We start from the raw sequence: 10,494 nt of genomic DNA, 5'->3' as shown, positions 1-10,494 counted from the left end.
AACATCTAAAATTAATCAAATAATTTGAAAATTAACTACAACTTGACTGTTTAGACAATGGAAAATCTAATGCTCATTAAACAACTATTCCTATTGGCTTGTTAACTTTGTTTTTAAACAGTTTATATTTTTTTTTCAGTTTCCTCTTTACCTGGTTGACCTTGGTCTCGCAAAATCCTTGTGTGGCATAAAGGAATCTGAGTGCCCTCTTCCAGCATGGACTTCCTTTTGACTTTTGAGGATAAATAGTAAATATTATTCATTTATTCAGTGTCATTTTTTATCACCTTAGCTCTTTTGAGACTTAGCTTGTTTTCAGGAATGACAAACAGTTTCAAGACACTTTGTAAAATCACAGGTGACAGGCAACACCCAGTCTATTCCTGTTTCTATACCACTGATTGAAGTTTTGTCTTTGAAAGACATTCTGCTGTGTAAGCTGTGTAATTCAGAGACAATAAGGGACCCTCAAAAATAAGGTAAATTTAGTACACTTTCTGTTTAGGATGATTGCTTCCTGCTAATTGGATCCAGCTAGTAAATGGATGTGCTCTGGTCCACAAAAAAACTATTGAAGGAGGGTGTTGGGGGGGAAATCTAGCATTTTTACATCTGAAAACTGGGACTTTGAAGATTCTGCCAAGCCAGTCTTGTTATGACATTTTGAGGCACTTTCAAAGGAGCAATTAAAATTCTTTGAAATCTCCCTGCTAGCTGCTGAGTCTAGTATTGATCTCAAGGTTGCATTGGCTCATGAAGAACCAAGCAGGAGCTCTTGAATCATCCATCAGGAGGCCAGAGACATTGCACTAGGAGACCAAAGACAGAAAAGCTTCTCTGACTTCATAAGGTGAACTGTCATTGTCCTATAACAGAAACAAGATTCTTAGAAAATACAGAAATTTGGTGTATCTTCTTAAAGCAAACCCTGACTTTCGAAGAGAGTGGTAAAATGCTGGAAGTGCTGTTGAATCATTTGAAGTCTAAAAAAATCTTCCTCTGTATTTCTCTTGGAAAAAGAGAACTGGTTAGTCAAGGTGGGTGAAGTCTGAAATAACAGCTGGTAGCTGCACCTCATAATCCTATGTAATTGACTGAGAAACTGAGGAGGTTTTGTTTAATAATCTTAAGCAGTTACTAAGCTGTCAAAAAAGCTTGTGCTAATATTTTTTATCTTGCCAACACTTTTGAACCAAGTCTAAAAGATGTGTCTTTGATATAAAGAATTAGCGTATACCAAATAAACATGAGATCAGTAGAAAGTATCAATCACCATACAGCAAAGGAAGCTTTGTTTTGCTTTAAATGCACTTACAGCAAGTTTGTCTTTCTCAAAATACCTATGACTTTACTACAGAAACAGTTTAAGAGCATGCTACCCTGAAACAAACAGAAGCTTTTCCCTTACATAAATTAAAAAAGAGATTAATGCTGCCTGCAGTTGACCCTCCCATTGGCCAGAGATTAAATTTCCCTACTGAGTATGTCTGGAGTGAAAATAAAGCAATTTCTTTCCGCCCACTATGGAATTTTCTAATGCTATGGCATACCACCAATTGGCTAAGCAATCTTTATGGAGTCTCTTCAAAAGCCTGCTCTTCCAGCAAACGTCTGGTCTTCCAAAGTGATATTTTGTTATAATCTTGCTTGGTTATGTTGACTGGATCTCAAAAGATGGATGTTTGATAAGATACATCTTTTAGTTGTTGTTAGGGAACCACATGATAGAAATACCTAATAATAAGTGCCAGTAACAAAATTTTTATTTAGGACAGGGAGGGAAGGTTGTTCTTAGTTTGTAGACATGTTTTTTTCCCTGTGTTTCTTTTTTCTTTTGTTTTTTTTTCTTTTTCAAAAGCTGGCTACTAAAACCAAGTTGGTACTCATGAGCAATTTTGAGTTTTTTTCCTCCATTTTTTAACATACATACAGAGAGAGAGCAGCAAGCTTGAGGCCAAAGATTTGAAATCATGCTTTTACCTGTGAACACTTATCCTCAGAGCAAATTTGTTAGGATTGCTGGGTCCAAAATTTTATGGCTCACATATATAACATTATAGTACTTTTAAATCTTTTCACACAATGACTCCATTGCTCATCTTCTGGAAAACTGTAAGACCATGGAAACCTTTCAAATATAAAAAGGATACTGCTTTAATTTTTTGAAGGAAAGTGTTATTGTTAGAGTACAGTAAATTGTAGGTTATGAATTATGAACACAAAGAACAAAGTACTCAACAAAAGTAAAAATGTTTTTGTGTTAGATCTGTATTGTAATACCTTGTGTTTCTCTTCAATGTTGTTGGAGACTGTATCTTCAATGCATGTTTTATCCCCAGATAATAAAAAACAGTTTACTTTTCTCAGATGGTATTATGTGAGGCTTTTTCAGAACTATTTGAAGTTGTAAAAGCATTAAACAATGCATGAAATATTGAATTAAAAATAGGTTTTTAAGATCTAGAAATTATTACTCTAACTAATTTTTTTTAGTAATATGGCCATTGCTACTAGTTTCATTTTAAAGGAAGAAAATCTCTTTTTGGCTCTAAAAATATTATTTTATTTGCATTTTGCATTCCAAGTAAATTTCCAGGAACCAACTCTACAGAAAGAGAACAATAAATGCTATCTGTGAGATAAGTTGTAGAAAATCACTTGATTAATTCTTTGTTCAATCTTTACTGTCACAAGTGTTCCCATCATCTTACTGTGTGGATGTCTAAACATTAGTATATATCTTATCAGGCAAATCAGAATTATGCAATACAGCATAAAGAAGCATTTGTAATAAAGTGATACTGCAGCCTTTTTCAGGGAAAAAATACAAAACAAACCACCACAAAAAAAAAAAAAAAAAAAAAAAAGCAAACCAAAGACACTTCTCTAGGAAAGGAACAAAGAGAGACAATAAGAATAACAGAACAGTTATCAATGTACCCAGTGCTCTGCGCACCAAAATGATAGGGGATCTCCATGTTATGGACAGATCCGACCCTATGGCCAGTCTTGAAGGAGGCAGCCTAAATGTTTTATACATATAGAAAACATATATAGAAAACAAATCTGAATACTTCCTCTGCATTTTCATTTTACTGAATTCTATCTAAAAGTGTTTGTTATACCAAGGAAAAAAAATATGATCCTGGTGTTTCAGAGTCTGGCTTTCCAGATTGCTTATTCTGTCCTTAAGACATACTGATTCCCAGGGAACTGTTCAAGTGTTTGAAGAAAAACTGCTACAGTTATATTAAAGTAGTGCATGAATATAAAAAGCTATTTAACAGTAGTTCATATTTATTTTTCCCCTATTGATTTTCTGAGATCCACTTTTTTCTAAAAGGCAGACTTTTCTAGTAAATATGAGAGGACTTTCACAATATGTATATATTTTACAATCCAGTTATTTAGGTGAAGTTATTAACTGCCCAGTTGATATCACAAGTGATCAAATTAGGGAGAACTTCTTAAACTTTTGTGCATATTTGAGAATTTTGATTGCTCAGACAATTTCTTTCTCTCAGAAATACAGTGCCCTTTGTTCCTGACAACTGGCTATCACAGTTTGCACAGTCAAATAATCCTAAAAATATTTTGATGAGGGAGGAGGAGAAAGATAATTAAAATGCTCCTCGCTTTTTGCACAGAGAAGCTGTGTTTGGAACAGTGACATAACTCTTAGGACAAATATGGCTTTCATTGTGCCACCCCACCTCCTCATTTTCTGAATTAATGTAAATATTTGCTTCAGTCCATGAAGCTACCCAGAGTCACTGCTGGGTCACTTTCTTTCTGGTATTCAACATGCTGATATCAGCACAGAGATTTTCAGAAGGAGTCACAGGGCTATATGGGAGATTACCAACTTGTTTAATCTTCACATAGAACTGATTGCTCTTCAGCACCTTTCATCAGGAAAGGTAGAGTTGAGAAACGCTTTCAGATAGTGTTTTTTTAGAAAAATAATGTAAACTTAGGGGTTTCAGTCTTATCATTCCACTTGTCTTACAGTAGCTTAAATTACTGTGGCCACTGATGAAAGCTGAAGGGTGAGTTTCAGTTTTTAAAAGGAAGACTGATTTATTGATGACCCTTTATGCTAAAATACACATAAAAGACAAAGATACTATCAAAAATGTTATGAAAATATTACCATGATACTTTTTGCTCTGAAATGAATTAAAATTTAGAACGTTCCCCTGGACTTGCTGAAGGACAATTTTTGTCATTCCTTTATCACAGAGAGAGAATATAAGCTATCCAGGGAGTGCAGTTTCTTGGTGAAGTGAAGCACACAGATGAGGAGTGACTGAATATGGATAGAGTATTTCAATAAACAGACTATGCCATTGATCCCAGCTAAGTATGCACTAGCAAAGGTCCTGGAAGACAATTACAATCACATTGGTTTCCAGAGGTGAATCTTATAAACAACAGGGAATTTGAAATTGTATTTGTGGAAACTTCCTTATGGGCAAATGTTTGGTGGTTGCAGGTGTTGGGGGTTCAGTTGGAGGTGGGGTTTGAGTGTTTAGGTGGCTATTTTCTACCCTGTGCAATGGTAAGTTAAAAGCTTACATTTGTACTAATCTGTGGTTTATGGAATCAAATGCCTTCCCCTTTTCTGTCTGTGCTTTTAAGTGTTTGGCAATTTGAACCACCAAGCTATTTACTGAATAATACTAACAGTATGCCTGGAGTTAGACTTTCTGTTAAAATGCTGGCATTTCTGTACGTTTGGATAAGCATGCATAAAATATTTTAGTATGCATTTGAATTTCTACGGTAGGAAATCAGTTTGAAGCAGTTTGCTAAGGAAATCAATCCTGGAGAAAGGTTTCATCACATTTCTGCACAATATGAATTCATTGATTTTTGTAGATCTCTTTTTCATAATGTAATAAATCCAGGATACAGTAAATTATAAGGCAGGTGGAGTGCTCCCTTACCTTTTTCATTTGGGCCAACAAAATTCTAACAAGGCTTTTAAAGCTTTGTTTTTATTTCTTGAAGATGTTGGATTTAGAAAGACAGATTTCCTATATTTTTTTTCAAAGAGGAGTTAACAAGACAACAACCATGATTTCAGATCCTTTACCATGGCAATTAGAGCAGTGAAAGAAACAAGTTTGGTTTCCTCCACATTTCTAAGTGGACGCTAATCTTGACATTATAACATGAGTATTTAAAGTCTGAATTGCTAGTTTTGCCATGACATCAAGCTGATGAACCACTGACAAGGTAAACAGAACTTACTGACGTGTTTTGAGACTAGGTGGCGTATGATCTAGCCTAGGAAATACTTTCAGTGAGGCATCCTGGGAATGGCTGATTTGTGCTGCAAATCCCAAACTGAGTTTTATGCTTTTATACTGATGAATATTAATTAGTAGGACCTGAGGTGGTATCTGGAATGTACAGTACACAGAGGACTGGACCATTAAAGGCGGTCATGAACAATGTACAATTCATTACATTTATTAATGCTCTGTTTCCCCTTCAGGCAAATAATTTCACCACTGTGTGATAATAAAGGGCTTCAGTCCAACAATTTTGACAAACTTGACATGTTATTGAACAGAAGCCATGTTCTCAGATAAAAATCACAGTTTGCTTTGCAGGGTTTTCTCACAACCAGGCCTGGAAAAGGAACACACATTTCCATCAGCACCAAGTTATTTTATGTGAAACTTAAAGTTGGCATTTGTATGATATTGGAGGGGACTGTTTAGTGAGAAAGATTAGGAGCTGGAGAAAGAGGAAAGAAAGGATTATAACACAGCCAATGTCAATAGATGCTGGTGTCATGTAGGTTCCAGATGCTGGTTAGGAACCAAAATCACAAAGCAGAATCAGTCATGAAAGACAGGAACTGGCAAAACAATCTTATCTCATCTGTCCACTCTATCTCCACTGCACATCTCATAGATATGAGATCTCTTGATATCTCTTGTCACAAGAGATATATGTCTCTTGTGCTTAAAATGCTACATCTTGCTTGTCTCTTCTACCTCTTGTCCCAGGCTGCTTTCCTTTTTCACCTTGGAAAGAGCCTAGGAAAAAAAGCTTTTTCTCTACCTTTTTACACTCAGGTAAGGAATCCTGGCACAGAAAGAGCTGGCCACTACTCAAATCACCTTGCCCTCTCAGAACTGCACTGCAGGTTTTACCAGCTGCTGATTTGTGTTAATCAGTACAGTAAACAGAATTTTATTAGCCAAAAAGTGGTGAAGGATGAAGTTTAAAGGTTTATCATTCTATAATGCAGCAGCAGTTAGTATTCTGCTTTTTTTTCAGCAGCTTGTATACAAAATGGGTCTTTATTTTGTCAAAACATCAAAATAGTAGGTCTGAAAGTCTAGCCTCTTCCACAAAGAAATTAAAAGCAAATTTAAAAACAAACAAACAAAAGAAGAATTCTCTATGTTTTTTATATGGAGCAATAAGATACAAAGGTTTGTCACTTTTCTTTGATAGTGAGGGAAGTTCAAAGTACAGATTGGAATAAAGCCCAGAGTACCTAAGTCACATAACTTAATATAACACATAACACATACCAAGGACTACCTTTTTATTCTGACAAAATACTGTTCTCTGCTATAGGTATCTCATTTTCAAACATGGCTGATGACTTTCAGCCTGTCAAGAAAAAAAATTATACTGTATATATGTTCATGGTTTTTCTATGTATTGTATGCTTTCTGTGTAGAATTCTTGGACAGTTAGCCTCATCTTGGAAATTAGGAGGACTTCTGTTCTGTGTACAAGTTCATTGTTTAGTAATATGAAGCAGTTACTGTTTACATTTTAAAATTGTTTAAAATTATTTTAAATTAATGATTCATTTATTTTTTTGAGTTTCTAATTTTCATAACCCAAAAGCATGGACACTGGTTTCTCCCTTTCATTGAACTAATTGAATTTAAATGAGACTAATAGTATCATCTTCCCATTTAGCTTCATTTTCTTTTCAACTAGGAATGCTTATTTTCCACACTGATAGGAAACTGCCTTTCAAACTTTAGGAGCAATGCTGTTGGGGTATTTTTGCCTTTTTGAAAAAAAAGCAACAAATGAATAATATTTTGCAAATCTTGCAAACCAATCAGCACTTTAATTTCATTTTAGAAGTGCTTCCAAGGAGGAGCATTTGCTACACTAATAAGCTCACTCATTAAGATACAAATACAAGAAAATCTAGTTTGGAAAACAGCTGGCTTTCTTGACACACTAGGCAAAGTGGGAAGAGTTTACTCTGTGCCGCTGCATAATCTTCTTAAAGAATAATGCAAAGGACTATTTAATCTGTTTTACCTACTTGCCTCTAGCTATTCTGGCAGTTCAGCAGGGTAGAAAAAGGTACTTAATTCATGGGAAAGTTCTGACAGACTTTCCAAGCAAATATTACAAAGCTGATTTGTAGCCAGTCTGGCAAACCAGTTTCCTAAAACTGTTCTGCAAGTGTAGGCATCCATTAGGTATTCACTTCAGAAAGATACTTAAGTATGTGGTTAACTTCAAGTGAGTGAGTAATCTCATTGATTTCAATGGGACTATTCATGGCCTTAAATGCCTGGTTGAATCAGGAACTAATTCCTTCTGGTTATCCTTTGAGCCTGCACAGAGACAACTCTGTGCAGACACTGAATCTCTCCAAATGAAAGTTTGCCAAATGGTCTTTGCTTAGTATCCAGAGTTCATTGTTTTCACTGCCTCTAAAATTCCTCTGTTATCACCACATTACTGACAGATAATTCACCTTTCAGTTGTCTTCTTCTTAATCTTTACAGAGATCATAATGTAGCAATATCCTCTGATGATGGTGTAATTGAAATGGTGGCCATACCAGGGTTCAGTCAAAATGTAGGGAGTTTATTATTCAGAATATGAGTTAGTTCTTTTTTAAATGCCAGTACTTGTTCTTAACGCTTTTTGTAATCTAGGCCAACTTTTCAGTCAGTTTTTCAAAAAGTAGGGAAAATATGCATTGTGACAGGAGTAGGGAAAATAGTAATCATTCAGTCATAGTTCATTCAGTACTACTGTATATCACGGCACCTGCTTAAGATGTTTAAAATTCCTGATTTCTTTGTCAACTTGCCATATATCTTCACATTATGCTGGAGTAGGGGAGAACAAAAAAAACAAACAAAAACCAACCAACCAACCAAAAAAACCCCACAGAAACAAACAAAACCCCCAGACCTACAAATGGCTTTTTTCCCCCTCTTTTTTTAAGGATTAGGGAAGCTGTTTCATCTTACTGAGTAAAGATAGCACTTCCTAGTTCTTTCTATGAAGATCAATCCTGAATATTGCTAGCATGTACTCCTCTGAGTTGTGTGCTAACAGTGTTCTCCCCAAAGATGATAAATGTGTTATTCAAATATGGAAGAGTGAGATCAGGAAAACGAAGGGTAAATCCACTTGTCATTCTCTGACTGTTCTGTATTAATGCTTTTCCTAGGTCCTGATAATAATTTTAGTCATATCCTCATTCCATGAATTGGCAACTGGTCGTGACTCAGACTATAGGCAAAGGTTGGATTTTCTTTTTGCTAATGCTTCTCTTATGCTGGAGTTACACTTTTGCCTATCAATAAAGAACAAGCAACAAAAGCCTCTTCTTTTTATTTTCTCCTAGGGAGCCATTAGACTATCCCAGAAAAAGAGAGGTAAATGCATCAGAAAGTATCCTTCTAACTGGGGCTATATAAGTGTACGCGGTATCTTTGTGGAGCACAATTTGTGTCTTCAGATCAAGAAGTTCAGACATTTTATTCAGCTTTTCATAGAGTGTCTCTGGAGTTGGGTATGGATTAACTAAAAGATTCCTTTTTTCTCTTAAAATGAGTAGAAAAAGTTAAATGTGGCCTAACTATCTCCATGCTTTTTCACAGACCCATAAACAGAAAATACACAGACTTTGTGGTTCTAGGGATGAGACAGCACAAATGTATAGAAATAACTCACATTTACAATGAAAATATAACAGTAAGATCTTAGCATGAAGAAAATCCATTAAAAATGTTTGAAGACTAACCTTCTTTCCACCAAACACTGCACACTTGCTGAGATTTATTTGTCCAACATGTCCCAGGAATTTTTCCAGAATGACTTGTGTGACAATAAAGGACACAGTATACTAAATATTAGTGCCACATTGTGTGACTTATTGTGACTTATGAAATTTACTCTTTTCTATCTGTTGTACTGTCTTCTTCTCACATGTGTGTACTGTGACTTCTAAATAACCTAGACCTGGTAGGGAGAATCAAACTCTAGAGTGAGACCACAAACAGCATAAATCCGAAAGGTTGGTAGGCTTGGAACAAGCAGTCTCATAGAAGAGGAGAACCAAACCCTCATTTTACAGATCAAATCCATTTCTATTGTGCTCTGATGAGGGTTTTTTTTATTTTAAATGCAAAACTGTCTTGCAAGAAAATTTCCAGCTATTTATTCCTTATTTCTTTAATATCATTTACATTTTAATAATAAAAGTGGTTCATGCTTATCAGAATCTGCACTTTTGTTTGTTTGTTTGTTTTGGGTTTTTATTTTGTTTTGTTTTTGTTGGAAATGCAAGATTTTTAGGAAATGATATTTTGATTCACTGTGAAGCTCAAGGACATTCAGACAAATGATTGGCTGGGTCACATTTAATGGATTATACCAAATAGAATGCAAGAACCAAGAAATCTGTATAATAGGCTGTGGAATTAAGTAAGTATTGACCAGTGCAGAAGAATCAATGGCTGTTGAAAAAAGAATGATTACAGTATATTGCATCCTCAGGGTATAAGCATATAAATACATGTAAGTGTTTTATCTTTCAAAGCTTTGTTCTGTTTAGGCATAGGAAAAAGCCCTTGGAACTATTACCTAACCTTTCTCTGAGAGGGAGAAGCAGTATGGGGACAGTTTTTCTTGTCAAAATATAATATCTTTGTGGCAAAAAATACAGGTGGAGTAAATACTTTCAGAATTGTCTAAATGTTTAAAAGGGCCCAATCTAATCTGACAAAAGCTGGAATGTCTGTAATTGCATTAGGAGTAAACCATCAATTTATACTCATTTCACTCTGTAAAGCTATGTAGCAAAATAGCTGCAGGATATTCTATGCTGATTACATGGGAAATGCTTCCAGATTGTTGTGGAAGAGCACAAATATTTTGGGCAAGCATCTCATGCAAGTGTTAAACTGAATCATAAACAGTATCAGTGTACATAGACAAAATACAATTTTCTTTCCCTAAAAAGGTGGAAACAGAACTACCAAACCTTGTCAAAAAATCTTGCATAGAAATGTCCTTGAATTTTTTTTTATAGCTTTTTGAAGCTATTTCTTCATGTGAGGCTCATATTTATGTTTTCCCTACAGAAATATGTAGCCTGGTGCTTTCAAATGTTTATGCAGCTACAGTCAATTCTTTTTCAATGTGAATCTCTTATATGGTGGATTGACTTCCTCTGTCAATAGAAATAGATTA

This window comes from Vidua chalybeata, chromosome Z (assembly GCF_026979565.1).
Source record: "Vidua chalybeata isolate OUT-0048 chromosome Z, bVidCha1 merged haplotype, whole genome shotgun sequence".
Taxonomy (NCBI): domain Eukaryota; kingdom Metazoa; phylum Chordata; class Aves; order Passeriformes; family Viduidae; genus Vidua; species Vidua chalybeata.
Note: the sequence above shows the minus strand (reverse complement) of the source record.